The sequence below is a fragment of the Trachypithecus francoisi genome, unplaced genomic scaffold, assembly GCF_009764315.1.
Source record: "Trachypithecus francoisi isolate TF-2019V2 unplaced genomic scaffold, Tfra_2.0 Lachesis_group8, whole genome shotgun sequence".
NCBI classification, from domain to species: Eukaryota; Metazoa; Chordata; class Mammalia; order Primates; family Cercopithecidae; genus Trachypithecus; species Trachypithecus francoisi.
This window is the reverse complement of record NW_022681473.1, coordinates 24,728,219-24,747,273: the sequence shown is the minus strand read 5'-3', so window position 1 is coordinate 24,747,273 and position 19,055 is coordinate 24,728,219. Positions and strand designations below refer to the sequence as shown.

The 19,055-nt window shown below is 36.8% G+C and overlaps 1 protein-coding gene across 1 annotated transcript in view; it reads right to left on the bottom strand.

Annotated features, from left to right (window-relative positions):
• LRRC4C (leucine rich repeat containing 4C) overlaps positions 1-18,587 on the bottom strand; it is a 28,010-nt gene extending 9,423 nt beyond the window's left edge. Inside the window, exons 1-2 of the mRNA XM_033204539.1 lie at positions 18,536-18,587; positions 18,221-18,281 (exon numbers count right to left, since the gene is read on the bottom strand). The gene's annotated coding sequence lies outside the window, so the exon portion shown is untranslated. The remainder of the gene's footprint in view (positions 1-18,220; positions 18,282-18,535) is intronic.
• Positions 18,588-19,055: the final 468 nt, after the last annotated feature.

Below are 19,055 nucleotides of genomic sequence, written 5' to 3'. Positions count from 1 at the left end.
ACTTTGTGAGGTGGTTCTTTTCCTCACCACCATAATCAATAAAGTCAGCTCTGCCTTATCAACAGGTTATATTGGTGATATTTCAGGAATTACCTTTTTACAATACTAAAGTTGTATTTTTCATTTAAAATGTGATTGAATCTCAAACAATATCTTCACCCTCCCCCACCCCACAAACACAAATTTGTTGCCTACCCAAACATCCTAGCCCCTTACTCTTTTCTAAGAAAATTTTATATAGAAACATTTACTCCCATGCAAAAACAAAACAAAACAAATATATGTTTAAAAATATATAGATATAGGTCTATATACTTTTTATGTCTATATAAAAAGTGTGTATATATGTATACACACATATATATATACTGTTTTATCTGTTTTGGGAGAGGCTGACCCAGTACTTAAGGGTGAATAAATTTCGTTTAAGCTAGAAGTAGGCAAACTTTTTCTGTTAAGGGCCAGATAGTAATTATTTCAGGCTTTGTAAGCCATATGATCTCTTGTTGCAACTACTCAGTTATGCCACTGTAGCAGCCATAGACAAAAGGTATATAAATGGGCATTGCTGTGCTCCCATAATACTATTTATAGTATAAAATAATATTTTTGGAAATTGTAGCTAGAGCAATCAGACAAGGCAAATAAAGGACATCTTGGAAAAGAAGAAGTCAAATTATCTTTGTTTGCAGATAATACGATCTTATATTTGGAAAACCCTAAGGACTCTACCAAAAAACTGTTAGAACTGATAAATTCAGTCAAGTTGCGGAATACAAAATCAACATACAAAAATAAGTAGCATTTCTAAATGCCAACAGCAAACAATCTGAAAAAAGAAATCAAGAAATTAATCCCATTTACTATAGCTATAAATACAATAAAATACTGAGGAATTAAATAACTGAAAGATCTCTACAATGAAAACTATAAAACATTGATGAAAGAAGAAATTGAAGCAGACACACAAAAAATGGAAAGATATTCCATGCTCATGGATTAGAAGAATCAATAGGATTAAAATGTCCATATTACACTAAGCAATCTACAGATTGAATGCAATCCCTGTCAAAATACCAAAGACATTCTTCACAGAAATGGAAAAAAAAATCTTAAAATGTATATGAGACCACAAAAGACCCAGAATAGCCAAAGCTATCCTGAGCAAATAGAACAAAACTGGAGGAATCATATTACCTGACTTCAAATTATACTACAGAGCTATAGTAACCAATACAGCATAGTACTGGCATAAAAGCAGCCACATAGACCAATGGAACATAATAGAGAACCCAGAAACAAATCCATACGTCTACAGTGAACTCATTTTTGACAAAGGTGCCAAAAACATACACTGGAGAAAGAACAGTCTCTTTAATAAATGGTGCTGAGAAAACTGGATGTCTATATGCAGAAGAAGAAAACTAGACCTCTATCTCTGGTCATATAAAAAAATCAAAATGGATTAAAGACTTAAATAGACATTGTAATGAGATATCATCTCACTCAAGTTAAAATGGCTTTTATCCAAAAACAGTAACAAATCTTGGTGAGGATGTGGGGAAAAGGGAACCCTTGTACACTGTTGGCCAAAATGTAAGTTAGTACAACCACTAGGGAATACACTTTGGACGTTCTTCAAAAAACTAAAAATAGAACTATAATATAATCCAGCAGTTCCACTGCTAGGCATATATTCCCCCCAAAAGGAAATCAATATATGAAAGAAATATCTGCACTCCCATGTTTATTGCAGCACTATTCATAATATCAAAGATTTGGAAGCAATCTAAGTGTCCATCAACAGACAAATAAATTTTTAAAATGTGGTACATATATACAATGACGTTCTATTCAGCTACAAAAAAGAATGAGAAACTATCACTTGCAACAACATGGATGGAACTGGAGGTCATTATGTTAAGTGAAATAAGCCAAGCACAGAAAGACAAATTTCATATGTTCTTACTTATTTGTGAGAGCTAAAAAGTAAGGAGAATGGCGTGAACGCGGGAGGCGGAGCTTGCAGTGAGCTGAGATCCGGCCACTGCACTCCAGCCCCGGCGACAGAGCGAGACTCCGTCTCAAAAAAAAAAAAAAAAAAAAAAAAAAGTAAAACAATTGACTAATGGAGATAGAGAGTAGAATGATGGCTATCAGAGACTGGGAAGCATAGTCAGATGTGGGGAGGTGAAGGAGAGATGGTTAATGGATATAAAAATATGGTTAGACAGGATTAATAAGATCTATTTGATAGCACAATAAGGTGACGACAGTCAACAATAATTTACTGTACATTTTAAAATAACTAAAATAGTAAAATTGTTGTAACACAAAGGATATATGCTTGAGGTGATGGGTGCCCCATTTACCCTAACGTGATTATTATGCATTATATGCCTGTATCAAAGTATCTTATGAATCCCATAAATATATACACCTACTATGTACCCACAATAATTAAACTTTTTAAAAAAGAATATATATATATATATACTCTGTTTTCTAAACATTTAAAAATTCACAAACATTCTTAGCTCATAGAGCACACACAAAAAAGTAGCAGGTTGTCTTACGGATTACAGTTAGCTAAGCTCTTGTCTAAGCAAAGATTGATAGTACCATTCCTGCTTTCAGAGACTAATGAGGTCTGAACATGTGACACACTAATAAGAAGAAAAACATGGGGAAGACATAATTCTTTGTTCTGTTTCTAGATATTGTTGAGGGTGAAAGATGCCTAGAGCTGCTGTAGCCATCTTGTGGCCAAGAGGGGAGGCAGCCTGAGGACAAAGCTGATATATCAAGAAAGAAAAAAATGAAAAAATGGAAAGAACTTACATCTTTGATATTTGTGATAAGCAGCTGAATTAATGAACCCTGTAACTGTTTTTTCCTCTTGACTTCTTATTGTGTAAAATAATACATTACAGTATAAACAGTTATTTATTTTCTGGTTATATGCAGCCAAACTTATCCTGATACATTCATAGTCATTTCTTCTCCCTCTCTCTCTCTCTGTCTCTCTCCTTATTTCCTCAGTGAATAGCAAAGAAAAGGGAAAATTTTATATTTTATTTTCCTATACCATTATAAATACGAGAATGTTCAAAGGAAACAAGCTAAGGTAAAGCAACATGATATCCTTATAAGAAAGGTCTGAAGCTCATCCCACATCATGCTAAGAAGGATTTCTACTGCAAAATAATTTATCTGGACATCTCTGGGTTTTAAAGAACGCTAGAATACACAGGAGAAAAAACAAAACAAAGATTTAAATAACACCATTACCAAAGGTAACACACATCTTCAAATCAAGTTTATTTCATAAACATTTCCTAATATAGATATATAGATCATTTGTTTTCCCATTTTTAACCCAATCTTGCACATCTTGAGCTTTCTCCACCCCTTATGCAAGAGTATGTAGTTCTGCAGATTTTCAGGGAAAAGAAATTTTTTTTTGTAAATATGCCCAGGGCTGAACCAGTAGGTAAATGTAATGGAAAGCTACAACATTTAAACGGCTATAACCCAGTGAATCAATCTATCAAGTTAACAGGCAGCTGTTTGGCTAAACACACTGACTCTGCAATGTTTCTAGAAAATGCTAAAATTTCAGAAGTTGAGATTTATGAAAAAAAAAAAAAAAACACCCACCTGACTCTGCATTTTCACTCTTCTAGAAGACTTATTTGGCTTACGGTGGAAGAATGTATAATATATTCTTAGGGTTTATGTTTCTCTGTAGTCAGGACTTCTCACCTAATGATATTTTAATGTTGTCACAAGTGTTGTAACTATATATTACTAGTGGTAACATTACCATATCATTAGGTGAGAAGTTCTGACTACAGAGAATTATGTACTAGCAAAGTAAAGCAACAACAACAATGTGGCTGCCACCAACATGGGCTCATGTGCTGGAGAGTATAATAAGGATTGTAAGAGAGCTAAATTACCCATGTCTTCAAGAAGTTTCCCATCTTAGAGCTATAAAACAAATTATAGACATATATCAAAAATTTAAAAATGCACAGATATGCATATAGGTACTAGTGTAAGTCAATACATTCAATATTTACGTGCCATAAAGAATTGCCAGAGATTAATGTAGGCATAGCTAATCAGAGACTGCTTTAAGAAGAGAATTTGGGGATGGGCATGGTGGCTCACACCTGTAATACCAGAACTTGGGGAGGCCGAGGTGGTCTAATCACCTGAGGTGGGGAGTTCAAGACCAGCCTGACCAACATGGAGAAACCTCATCTCTACTAAAAATACAAAATTAACCAGGCGTGTTGACGCATGCCTGTAATCCCAGCTACTTGGGAGGCTGAGGCAGCAGAATAGCTTGAACCCAGGAGGCGGATATTGTAGTGAGCTGAGATAGCACCATTGCACTCCAGCCTGGGCAACAGAGCGAAACTTCGTCTCAAAAAAAAAAAAAAGAGAATTTGGGGCCAGGCGCTGTGGCTGATGCCTGTAATCCCAGCACTTTGGGAGGCCGAGGTGGGCAGATCACAAGGTTAAGAGATCGAGACCATCCTGGCCAACATGGTGAAACCCCGTCTCTACTAAAAATACAAAAAGTAGCTGGGCATGGTGGTGGGTGCCTGTAATCCCAGCTACTCAGAAGACTGAGGCAGGAAAATCGCTTGAACCGGGAGACAGAGGTTACAGTCAGCCGAGATTGTGCCACTGCACTCAAGCCAGGCAACAGAGCTAGACTCCGTCTCAAAAAACAACTACAACAACAACAACAACAAAAAATAGAGATTTGGAATTTTATGCAGGTCATGAAAGCAGAGGAGTAGGAGCACAAAATAATAATAAAACTGACTTAATGGAAGTAAAGGATTTACACTATAGAATTTAGTTAAACTAGCCCAATTGAGGAGCACTGCAAGCCTAATAAAAAGTTTGAATATATTTTAATAAAAAATCTTAGAAACTTGAGGCTCTTAAGCAGGAGAGGGTATAATGAGAATATTGTTTTAGAAAGTTTCTGCCCTTGTCCCTAAAGGAAATTGGAGAGAAGACTTTGACGAGAAAGTAAGTGACTTTAATAATCGACATCCCTAGTATTGCTTTGGAAATGAATGGAACCGATCTCCAATCTGATTATCTGACTACTGAGACGTGTATAGTTCAAATTAATACGCCCTAGTTAAAATCCTGTAGAGCATGAAATACCAATGAAGAGAAAATTAGCTTCTGCATATGGTCACGTTAGAAAATATCAGGGTACACAAAAAGAGCAGTGTATCATTTTGGAATCTCCGATCTGCAAGTCAGGAAAGAGGCATCTTTGATATCTAGTGTGGCTCATGTCCACCCTGCAAATTGCACACAAAGGACTACTAAACACACATTTAGTTTTAGTCCTCTTTCTAATTTGAAACAATGCTGAAGCACACAAAGAATGCCCAATCTACAATAGTAAGACCCAGCAAAACAAAAACCAGCTTTAGAGTACAATGCCTCCTGCTGGAGGGTTGGTTTGGTATTCCTGACTCTTTGATCTTTGGTAAATTGACCTTTTCGGAGCTGCACCTTCCTAAGTGGGAATGATGATAACAGCGCAATAGACATTGTGAGGATTACACGAATTAAATGGCATTGTGCACACTGAAAGCAAATCCCCAGACTGGCCCCTGAACCTCCATAAAAGCCACTACCACGTAACCAGTTGCTCAAGGCAAAAATGTTAAACTCTTCTTTGACTTTTCTTTTTCTGTATTCACCTGCAGCCCAGCACTATTCTGATTCAACTTTAAAACATAATGTTGGTCGTCTACTTTTCCTCATTGTCTCTTTCTAGATTATATGTCATCTTCATTTCTAACTTGAACCTCTGAAACACACTGCCATTAATTTCCCTACTTTCGTTAACTGCATTAGCACAATTCATTCTTTATAGAGTATTTAGATTGAATTTTTAAATTATAAATATGTTCATGCTATTTTTTTTAGTTGAAACACCCCTATTAGCTCCATACCTTTTTAGAACAAAATGCAAACTGCTTTGGTCTCCAAGACACAGCCTGACCTCTGTCTGCTTCTCCCACTTTTCAACTTTTTCTTACTCCACCTTCTCGGTTCAACCCCACTGGCCTTTCGTGGTTTCTCAAAAGATTCAGCCTTGTTCCCAATTCAGGACCTTTGTACTAGGATTCCCTCTGCCTGCAATGTGTATCCTTTGATTTTTGCATAGTTGGTTTTCCTTTTAATTCTGGGCTCACTTTAAATTTTACCTTCTCAGAAAGTTCTTTTTGATTACCTAGCAAAAAGTATCCCTTTTGTCATATTTAATAAGTTACCCATATTCAATTTTCATCATAGCACATATCACTATTTGTTATTTTTTCTCATACACTCAGGTGCATATTTTCTTACTGCCTGTCTCACCTCGGTGGAAGGTTAATTTCCATGGAGTAGAGACTTGTCTTCCTTATTCAGTAGTATTCACCTAGAACAGCAATCATGGAGTATTTGTTAAATGCATGCATGAATGAATGAGTGCTCAACCAGACAGAAACAGGTTGAAAACTCATTAAGTCAAGGCTGTAAACTCACTAAGGACCCATAGGATGTCATACTTACTTATTGATCCCTAGCACCTAGTAGAACCCCATTCACATAGCAGGAATTTCATCGATTTTTGGAATAATGTTTTCCAGTTTGTAGTTATTTTCATAGAAGTTTCTCCTACCAAGAGCTGGGAAGAACAGTAATTTAAAGATTATCTCACTGTCTCTTTGCTCTCTTTGCATGTTTTTTTTTTTTTTTTTTTTTTGAGGGGGATGGGGTGGGTGATAAAGTTGGGGAAATTCCCTATTTCTTTCTCTTTGTCTATTATTATCAGTAGCAGCCCTGTTTTATGTTTGACCAAACAATGCCCTCTGCTGTATGTGCCTAAAATAACATGATTGCCTTGAAAATTTCTGCCTAAGAGGATGCTTAGTTGTTTTCATGATTTGCTTCTTCCCCCTTACATGTACTCCAGAACTAGGGAGGACTGGCTTATCTTTCAGGTCACTGCATTGGATCAGACCACTTTATAACAGAGAAAGGAACTCCTAGAGTCAGCAAATGGCTTTAAAATGGAAGGGCTTCTTGATCACCACATTCCTGCTACAGACACTCATTTGAACCATTTATTTAAAAATCCATGGATGGAAAAGATCTTCTCATTCTACTATCACAATCTAAAGCAACAAGATAGAATAAGCAAGGGACTGGGGAAGGCTATGGCGGCTCCAAACCTTGTCTTAGCAACAAAAAGTTGAATCTACTTCATGCTAAAAAATCCGACCCAGGGATACATTCACAGCTTGGCAGGGCTAAAAATAAAATTAATTTGTTTTTTTCCTGCTTGTTTACCCTCTCATGATGCTGGAGAGATAAGTGTACCTGGCATGAGGTTTCTGGCTGTTTATAAATCCTTTTGATCTTAATTCACTTTTTGATATTAATTATTTAAGAAAATGTAAAATATAGATGATCAACTTGTTTCTCAAATTACAGGGTGGGATTTGAGGTGTTTGGGGATATATATATGTTTTTGACAGCCATTTGCTTTAGTGAAATGTATAACCAGAGAAAAATATTTAAAATCTCGAGCTCCATGTACTGCTAGATATTTCACTCTCCAGGTAATGAAATCAGAATGCTCCAGTGATTCGAAATATGCCTGTTTGTAACAATGCCTACATTCTCCTTTGTGCTAATATTTTAAGTCTGGAGACCCACAATGCATGAAACTGTTGCTTCTTTTTTCTTCCTTTTCTTTTTTTCTTCAAGTTCAAGAGACATTTAATGATTAATATATGTTATTCCTTATCTCCACAAGTGGTCTTTTCTTTTCATATTTTTCCCATAGGATATTTTCAAAGCAACGTTTTGCAGACTTAGTATAACAATACATAGGTGCCTAGACAATCACAGTGCAAGAAAGCATAGCCCACCAATAGTTCCCCAGTGCCTACAGAATTAAGCCAAAATCCTTTACTGCCTCTACCCACTAGATGCCAGTAGCAACCTCAGTTGTGACAATCTACAGTGTCTCCAGACATTGCCAAATGTCCCCAGGGGGGCAAAATTGTCCTCTTTGAAAACCACAGCCTTCGTGTGACATGTAAGCCCCTCCATAGTGCTGTGCCATTCTGGTTTCCCAGTTCTATCTCCTACTGTTCTTAACACAGTCTAGGCTGCAGTCTGTTCCGACTCTAAAAATACTCCCTCTACTTTTCCTCTTTGGGGACTTGCTCCTTCTTATTTTAGACTGAAATTACCTACCCTGATTTTTTTAAACCAAAATTGTATCCAGTCAGAGCCAATTTTACAATGGCTCTTTCTACTAGGCTGTCACCAGCCTTATTGATCAGTATAAATATCCATCCTTCCCCTAAATTGTCTGTAAAGCCAAGACTGTAACACTTACCAAATCTGTGTTTGCATGTAAATGTTTGGGAATGTGTTCAACCTATTTCATCATAAGCTTTCTCAAAGACAGAAACTGGATGCTATTTAGGCATTCAATAAATATTAGCTGAATTGAATTACTGAAATATGTCACATATTTTAATTCATAGTCAGCAGCCAAACTGATAAATGAATTTTATAAAAACATAATGTATTGAAGTCCATTGCTAAGACTTACATGTGAACCAAAAAGATAGAAAAGGTATAAAACTTAGTTTAAATGATAAAGACAGGGCTCAATAATTACTCCTTGCCACCCTCCATATAAACAAATGAAAGCTTATATATTAAAATTGTGAAGAAGTAAATTACCAAAAGTCAGCATGTAAATAGGGGATTGAAAATGATGGGTTAGGGTAAAAAATCTATCCTTAGCAGCAGTAACCTGTCTCCTAAATATTACATCCAGAGTATCTTGCATATTATGTATGCTTAATATAGAAATAAATATGTGGCCTCAAGAAAAGGTTGATTGTTGCAGATTTCTAGCTGCTTACACAACTAAGCAGACACTAATAGTACATAGAGACTTAAAAAACAGAACAAATTTTGTAGTACCCTTCTGTGAAACTGCCTGGGGATTGAGTATTGTGATTTTGGACTCTATTATTGTGAGGATAAATGAGTATATATATAAACTTTTAGAACAGTGTCTTGTACATAATCAATACTGTAGGAATATTTGTTATTGTCTTCATTGTTTCCATTACTTGTCTAGTACTGATGACAGTTAAAGTCCATATATGGAGAATGATTGATGCATCGACTATAATAATATAACAATTTGAATCATACAATTAAGTTCTCTTGGTTTTATTTTTCAGCAATAACCTTATTTGATTATTATTTCCCTTTCCATGAAATTATACAATACCATCATGGGTTCCTAAGTTTATTAACGGGCTTCAAATCATTTGTGAACCTCCTGAAATTATATGCCGATTTTTGTTTAAATGTGATTACATATTTTTATAGAAAGATTATTCATTAGTCTTAACATCATACTCTCAAAGAGATTTATGACTCCAAAAAAGTTTAAGTTCCTTACAAAATAACTGATAGACTGAAGTGCTTGGAAGGTCTGTTAGAGTTCTAGCTACAAATTAGCGAATTGGCATTCTGCTCTATACATCAATTTCTTACGTGTTTAGCAAGTACATTTACAACCTTCTCATAATGAGCTACCAAAATCAAATTTCTGAGAGGAAAAACCCAGGTCTTGAGTAAATTCCTCAAAACAAATGCCCGTTGGGAAGGGTCTTGGGATGCAGTCTATCCTGGTGACAGCAATCTTTGCCAAACACCTCAAACATCAGTACACAAGTGACATTTTGTCACTCCATGTCATTTCTTTAAGGATTTTGCGGCAATGTATGAATCAGGATGCAGAATGATAAAATAAGGTCCTGTGCTCCCTCAACAGAGCAGAAATAGGAACTTCTCTGTTTCAGAATCTTCTTTCATTTTGCTATAGTTTATTCCTCAAAGGAAAATGTAGTAATGCATTAACAAATGCATTGATGTTTATCTCTTAGGTTGTTTTGGGTGACCATGCCTGATGCCAAAGGAGAAAACACTGTACTTATGAATATCAGTGGAAAAACAACCTTATAAAAGAAATAAATATGAAAAAATAATGTTCTATTAAAACAAATATAACCAAAACCCCAATAAGGATCCTCCCTCAATAAACAAATCTGCTGTTAGAGAGAGGGTAAACTGCAGAAACAGGTCATATGTTTTAGCTTCTCGGGATGCACAATAGGCTGATTTGCTCTAGACTTTCAGTTTGAAAAATATATGGGAGAGAAAAGCATATAAAAAGGGCTGAGTATTTCAAATTATGTTTAATCAAAATATGTAGAAAATTATTTTCCATATATATTTTGTTTTCATCTAGGTTAATGACAAAGCAAGTAACTAAAGAAGTGCTTTTGAAAAAAGATCTAACAAGCCCATCTGAAACCTAAGTCCTTGGCAAGGCAGGCAGAGAAGGATGTGATTTCAGAAAGTTGGTAATGCGGTTAATAGCCTTGCTTCCCAGGCTTCCTTTGGATTGATGACTGGCTGGGAGGAGTTGATAGTCATTAACCCCCAACTTCTCATTAATCCTTAGAAAATGCCCTGTGCTAAGATCACCAATGCCTTTATAGGTTGAAAACAAACAAACCAACAACAGCACCCAAAAGGCATATGGATTTTTATAATGAGCAATGCAATTTAAATTACCATGCAAGGCAATTCGAAGAGAATAAATATCACGTACATAGAGTCATTCAGATTTAAAAATCACCTTCCAACGTTTTACCAAGTACTTACTTCCTTGTTCATTATTAAATAGTACAAAACCCCAATTTCCTAGAGAGTAACCAAAAACATATTTATAACCCCAGGCAAAGCACTAAAGATGTCTGGAATCCATTTTATAGTAGGGTGTGGGGAAAGAGAATGTCTACAGTCATTTCAGCTATAATAATATATGATTCTAGGTATACTCTCTAATGCTATATTTACCGGGGAACTCCAATTCAGTAACTTGCCATCATTGATCATTTGTAATAGGGTATTGAGACAAGCCCAGTATAAACAATAGTCATAAACCAATGCCAACATGCTCCACTGAGGGAGTGTCTATGATTGCGTAGATCCTTGTAAGTAGTCTGGGTGTTCAGAAAGAACCAGTGAGGCTTGAGCAATCAGTGAAAGGTATGTGGACAGTGGATATAGGGGATATGTAGATTTGAATAAGCAAAAGGTCTAGCATTTCAAGAGAGAAAAGAAATAAACAGGCACTTTCGTCCAATAATGTTTTTTGAGTGCCTACCAAATTTCAAGCACAATGCTCACTTCTTGACACTTAGGGCCAAGTGTCTCTCATCAAGAATCTCACAGTGCAGTATGATTCACAGGTGAGTACACGGGGAATTATAATGCAGCAGAAAGTACTAGAGAAATTCTATTCTCTATTCTTTAGAATGAGGTATTATAGCAGCACACAATAAGGAACATGCACTAACAGAGAGCAGAAAGAGAGAAAAAAGGGAAAGAACCAGGTATGGTGGCAAGTGCGTGTAGTCGCAGCTACTTGGGAGGCCGAAGCAGAAGGTTCACTTGAGCCCAGGAATCTGAGCCTAGCCTGTGCAACACAGCAAGACACTATCTCTAAATAATAATAATAATCACGAAAAGAGAAATAATTTGTTTGACAATAGGCGCAAGTTGAGTAGGGAATATATGAAAGTAAACATGACATAGGCAGTGGAGTAGTAAGTAGAATAAATGAAATAACACCAGAATATAAAAAATAGGCCGGGCGCGGTGGCTCAAGCCTGTAATCCCAGCACTTTGGGAGGCCGAGACGGGTGGATCACGAGGTCAGGAGATCGAGACCATCCTGGCTAACACGGTGAAACCCCGTCTCTACTAAAAAAAAATACAAAAAACTAGCCGGGCGAGGTGGCGGGCGCCTGTAGTCCCAGCTACTCGGGAGGCTGAGGCAGGAGAATGGCGTAAACCCAGGAGGCGGAGCTTGCAGTGAGCTGAGATCCGGCCACTGCACTTCAGCCTGGGCGGCAGAGCGAGACTCCCTCTCAAAAAAAAAAAAAAAAAAAGACAAGGAATTGAGATTTGATATTAACTCATGGATAGATTGTAGGGACTTGATTTTTCTTTCTAACATGTGAGCAGAACTAGAAAGGTAATGGAGATATAAACAAAACTCTCAGATAAATGGTTTGGAAACTACTGCCCACAGGCAAAACTGGAAGGGAAAAGGACAGTGGGAAGAGTATTTAAGGAAAAGCAAGTCTGCAGTGGTATGGAATATGAATAGAACAGAGTGAAATAGGTTATTTCAATAATCAAACTATAAAATAATGATGGCCTGGGTTAGGCTTTGACTTTTACCTAAAATATAAGCTGAAATAACATCATGATTTTTCCATCTCTGCTCTGGAATCTTTAATATGTGATACTCTTTATATATATATTTATCAGATCCCATGATTCTTGACCTGTGGCTTGCTCTGGTTTCTGTATATTTTATAGTCCTTACAACTTTGAAGTAAGTCCTACAAATCCAGTGGCTCCCACTGAATATCTCAGACCCACTGCTTTCCAGTTTTCAGCATGACTTAAGAGTTTAATAAATTCACCAAAATGACCCACAAAAACCTGATAAAGAAACTCTCTTTAATTGAGCCTGTGTTTATGAGATCTGAGCAAGGGGAGGAAACAGAGTAGACTCTTTCTGTGATTTCCAGGCAACGTCATTTAATCAGAATGCAGATAGCAGGGATGGCCTCCTAATTGGAAATGGAAACTGGTTTAAAGTAACCTCAACACTGTTAACATTGCATAATGAGGAAACCTTGGTGAAGACATGTCAGATAATGGAAATGACTGGAATCAGTGATTTTTTTTGCTTCTTCCTAATGACCGCAAAAGGGAATTTTTCAGCAAATGCAGACATTTGAAAATTAGATTCGTAGTTATTTATTTACTTTAGGCAGTTCCTCATTTTGCTCCATGCTGTGTTAACCACAGGTTGTGAATATTGAAACCAAGTTTTCTTTTTTTGCACAATTCCTATATTTGCTCTTAGTTACCATGGAACCTTGCAAAACTAGGATTCAATTCCAGAATGAATGAGCTTCAGTTAACACAGTACCATGGAAAGTAAAAACTCCCTGTATTTTTCTGTATTCACTTTGCCTGCAATGCATCATTTGCAAAAATATTTCATGGGAAAAAAATAGAGCTATACATGAAAAGCAATAAGGAATTGGGTCCTTATGGTATCATCATGGGATCAGAAAGTAGGGAAGCCTGTGCATGCTCCTATTTAAACCATTATTGACTATGTTTCCTTGATTTGGATGGCTAAAATTACTTTTTAGTTATTTTTCCCTCCATGTTTTCATTCTTGAAAGGATGCATTTTTAAAAGAACAATCCAATTGAAAAAGCACAGGGCTGACAGATTCTAATATGGATATCAGAGATGTTGAGTGATAATAATGCAAGTTACTTAAACTTTCTGTACCCATCTGTAAAGTGAGGACAGACTATGTTGTCTTTCTATGTCAAAGACATACCACAAAAATAAACTTTAATAAGAAATCAGTGTGTACAAAGTACAATCCACAAAATTAGGTTAAATTATGATATAGGTGTCATTCCTACATTTCTTACTCCCATTTTTTAAGCTGCACCTGACATGTGAGCAGAACTAGAAGGGGGATGGAGATGTAAGCAAAACTCTAAGATGAATGGTTTGGAAATTACTGCCCATAGGCAAAATTGGGCTCACCACCCCAGTTTTTGTAAGTAAAGTTTTATTAGTAGACTTCCACACCCATGCATGTAACCATTGTCTATGGCTGCTTTTACACTGAAGGGCAAAACTGAATGGTTATGATAAACTATATGGCTTGCAAAGCCTAAAATATTTACCACCTGGTCCCTTAAAAAAAAAAAGGCTGCTACAGTATCCATCCAGAGACTTTTCTTTCTTTCTTTCTTTCTTTCTTTTTTTTTTTTTTTTTTTTTTTTTGATGGTGTCTCGCTCTGTTGCCCAGGCTGGAGTGCAGTGGCGAGATCTCAGCTCACTGCAAGCTCCGCCTCCTGGGTTCACGCCATTCTCCTGCCTCAGCCTCCCGAGTAGCTGGGACTACAGGTGCCTGCCACCATGCTGGGCTATTTTTTTTTTTTTTTTTGTATTTTTAGTAGAGACGGGGTTTCACAGTGTTAGCCAGGAGGGTCTTGATCTCCTGACCTCGTGACCTGCCCGCCTCAGCCTCCCGAAGTGCTGGGATTACAGGCTTGAGCCACTGCGCCCGGCCCATCCAGAGAGACTTTTCTTACCTACTCTCTTCAATCCCAAGGCTACCAAGATGATCTGTGAGGGCATGGAAGAAAAATACCAAAACTTCTATTTGTAATTAACTTTCATCTAAGAACTAGTTAAGAAATTCAGCTTCACCAATTTTGTAATGTTGCCATGCATCATATAACTTATGGAGGAATCCTGGGGAAAAGTGGGAGTTCCAGAACAGAGGGCTTGCCTGCAGCACCATTACTTGATCGCACTTTGAGTACACTGTGACATATTGTTATTTCTGTGTGGCAGATAATTGGCTTTAGAGATTATATTACTTAGTTTTAACTGAACTAGCACTCACCAAATGGACATAGTAGCTTAAGGTTCTTCCAAAGATAACATGGAATCAATATTCTTTTTGTTTTGTTTTTGATTTTGCTTTTGTTGAGAATCAATATTCTAATAATAAGGCAAGTATAAGCATACAACAACAAAAAAAGATAGAGCTATCATTTTTATCTCCAATACGAGCTCTTTGAAACAACAAAATTTTAATTTAAAGAAGTGTTTATTTTGCTTAAACCTGTACACCTATGTATGCATGTGGGCACGTGTGTGTGTGTGTGTGAGAATAGGAACTAACGCTTTTACCAGTAATCATGTCCTATCAGACTCCTGTCTTAGCTGCACTCTCACACTTCCTGTTCCTAGTAACCTAGTAATGAATTCACCATGTGTCAATCAACATCGCTGATTGATATCTGGATTTTTATTTTTATCTTTTTGCTTTTTCTCTTCACTTCACCCCTTTTCTCTAGCCAGCAACATAGGCATATTGTCGCACAAAGTCATTGCCTCATTTATCCCTGAAATTGAGAATTACATTTCCACGTGTCCCTTCAGATCCAAAAAGAATGACCTGGAAACAGGACTGCAAGAGACGACCCTCTCCTTGCCTCCTTTTCCTTCTTCTTGACCAAAAGTGTCTTCCTCTCACATTCATTAGAAAGAGGAGTTAATATCTGCTGGGTTTTAGCCTTAAAAGCTGTGAATATAGGATCCAAATTAAGAACAATGGAGTTGGAAATTTTAATTATAAAAAGGACTCTGGGGAATTAGGTAAAACCTCAGCTTCTTCATTCACTATATTAAAGATCTCTCCTTTTTCCTAACCTATAAAATGTGTGTGGTAGCATCTGTCTTTCCTTTCTCATTGTTATCAGGATAACTTGAGATAGTTTATGAGTTGTAAGATCACTTTAAACTGTAAGTATTAGATAGACTTTGGGGATCAATCATTTTCAAACTTTGAATTCACACAAAACCAAAATAAATCAGAAAAGTGAGGGGAGGAAAGGAGACAAAGAGATCAAAAAACAAGGTGTGCTTTCCATGACAGGCACTAACTTACATACACAGTTTTATTTAATTCTCACAACAACCCCATGAAGAACATTAGCAGCCAGATGCTCTGTAAGTTTGTCACTTAACCCAGATCACACAATTAGTACTGTCCAAATCTACCTCCTTTTAGCCACTGTACTGTGTAGACATATCTTCTGCTAGCTATGTAAATTTGGATAAGTGACTTTTTTTTCTTTTTTCCTTTTTTTTTTTCAGAGACAGAGTCTTGCCTGCCACTCAGGCTAGAGTGCAATAGTGTGATCATAGCTCACTGTAACCTTGAACTTCTGGGCTCAAGTGATCTTCCTACCTCAGCCTGCCTTCCAAGTAGCTGGACTATAGGTGCATGCTACCACACCTGGTTGCTTTTAAAATTTTTTATAGAGATGGGGTCTTGCTATGTTGTCCAAGCTGAATGACATATTCTTTTGGCAACTTGTTTTCCTCATTTCTAAAGGGATGAAGACTAGCACTACTACTATGATGTACTAGCTGTAGTCTCACATCTAATCCTAACCAAACCTCATGGCTTAGAAGTACTCCTATCCATTTTGTCTTTGAGCAACCAAGACAAAGCATTAAAGTACCATGTTTAAGGTTTTACAGTCACTCTGTGGTGGGGCCTGAACTTGAACTGCCAGCTCCAGATTCATTTTCCTTCCACATGCTATCTGGCAGTGAATTTTGTAGGATTAACTAGAAAATATCAGTAAAAGTACATAGCAAAATATATGTTGCACAGTAGGTACTCAATATATAGTACATTTTATCTTTCCTAAGTAAATTCTTACTTTCTCTTGAATTATGATCAGCACACAGTTTTTATTCTCCAGGAGGAAAATAAGGACTCAGCAGAAATATCAGTCTGGGTTGAATAAATAAAGAGCAAGCCACAGCTGGATATGAATGTGGATTATGATACACAGACTAGAAACTTCCAAGTGACAGCCAAGAGTTCCTTCTTACCAATGTGTGCTATCTTAGTAAACTTCACTCCCAATTCTTTCATTTTTGAAGAAAAACATTTCCAGCTAATAACACAATTACACTTAAGTATCAGAGCCCATTTGAATATTATTGCATTTGTTAAATCTAACTAAGTCCAAATTACTTCCTCATTGCCAATAAGAGAAAGAGAGGGAGGAAGAAGAGGAGGAGGTGAGAACTGAGGGGAAAATCGTTTCGGAGGGTTAAAGGAAGAAAAGACACATACACAGAGTACTAGAGAGGAAAACAGTGAGCTATCAATGCTGCATATAGCCTCAAGTCCAATAAATGTCAGTTAAACTTGCTGCTCACAGTTTCTATGGAAACCCCTTAAGTTAGGAGTGGAACACAGACATTTTTTGGACTGCAATTCACAAGCTGTTTATTTAATTATGATGAAACATGAGACAGTTAGGGACAATACTATTATCATACTGATAGCATTTAGAATTCAACAAATAGGTATGGCAAAATAAAAAGTTGATTTCTTTTTTTAAATCATTAACTCCATGTGCATTGCATGCGAATAAAACTCATCTTTTTTTTTTTTTTATGGGACTTCACACATTGTTTCCTTCAGGCGAACCCCAAATTAGTCAAATGACATTCATTAAAAGGGAATTCTTCAGAGGCCTCATGCCAATTCTACCCCCACATGCCCAGTGAACAAAACCAAGGTCACAGCGTATTTTCAATTAAACCCAAGATAGCACCAAAGTGCAGCACAGCTGGGAAAACAAGCACATTATTGCCCCATAGATCATTTGTGAGCAATGAATAGGTCTCTGGTGTTTTTCTGTTTTATAGGTATTTGAATATAAAACTAAAGAAAATAGCTTCAGATTAGCTTTTGCCTTCCAAAATAAACAACTACTTTTAGGGCATTACTCCTGGGGGTCTGAAGAAACAGGACGTGAGGCCATCACTGTTCTGTCTCTGATGGTTGAAAATCACTTGCTTAGGTATTAATTTGGCTGCAGGAAACCATCTAATTGATGAACTCATTTGCACCTTTGTTTTTTCACTAGACAAACATGTACTTTTCCTCCTATTATGTGTCAGTCACTGTACCAGGGACAAGGGAGACAAGAAGGTTAAACTCCAGTTCCTGCCTTAATAATAAAGTTTTTGGAAGGAAGCACATTAATTTTGTCAAATATTTATAAAGGGCCAACTATGGCTCATAGGTACTAAGTAGCTAAATAAGTTAGAATCCTGCCTTCAAGGACATTACAATTTAATGACGATACAATAAATCACAGAGCAAAGAGTCAGTGTTCCTGCCTCCTGCTACCTCCTCATCTTATCTCTCTGAAGATAGGACTACCATTCATGGGAACTATGCTACACAAGGTAAATACGTTTATGTGTATGGGATGGTTTGCTGGTGGATGGTGGTGTAAAGAGGGAGCTTTAGAAATATTGCCACGGGAGAACCACATTTCCAGTTCTGTCCATAATCCACTAATACTCTTATAAAATATTTAGCTCACAAAATATGACTGAATGAGGAAACACTCACCAGATAAGTGAATCCCAAGGAAAGTCATCTCTTGAGTCAAGCAGGGAACATGAGGCTGTTTCTAAAGTGGCAAAGAGAAACACAAGAAATTTGCAAATATGACTCAGTGGATATGTCTTTTCTACTATATTGCAGCTTGTATTTTGAAATTCAGTAGTGGTTTGCAGTAGCTGGACTTCCCACAAATTGCTCGTGCTAGCAAAACCAGTCGTTGCCATTATCAGATTTGACAGTGTTTAATGAGTCATTTCATATTAGCTGCAGTTGTAGTGTTCAGTATACTGTGGGAAAGATTTAGTATGAATCATCACCCACCTAGCTCTCCACTGGGGTCTCTATGCTGTAAGTAGGCTGTGCGTTTGTCAATCTAGAAAAAAAAAAAAAAAGAAGAAGAAGAAGAAGAAAATAAAAGCATCTGTTAGAATAATTCAGGACAATTCTTGATCTGCCACCACCACAACCATTACCACAGACACCACTGATGACATTTATTGAATTGCCACTGTATTTTAACACTATCCTGGGCAGAAAGCCAAAGCAACTCTCTTAACTACTGGCCATTTTGAACAATGCATTTTGTAATGCCAATAAAAAAAATGCATTTGGATTCAGAAGAAATGTAGTCTATACTTGGTTCTGACTTATTAGATACATGACCTTAAGTAAGTCACATTTTCTCTCTGATCTAGTGTCCTGATCAGAACCGCATCATAAGATTAAATCAGATAATGCATTATAATGATGGATAGGAAACAGTTAAATAGAAAACTCCATTATTAAAGTCAAATGGGATGTTAAGAGTTTGACACAGGCATCTGTTGCAAACTCTATTTGG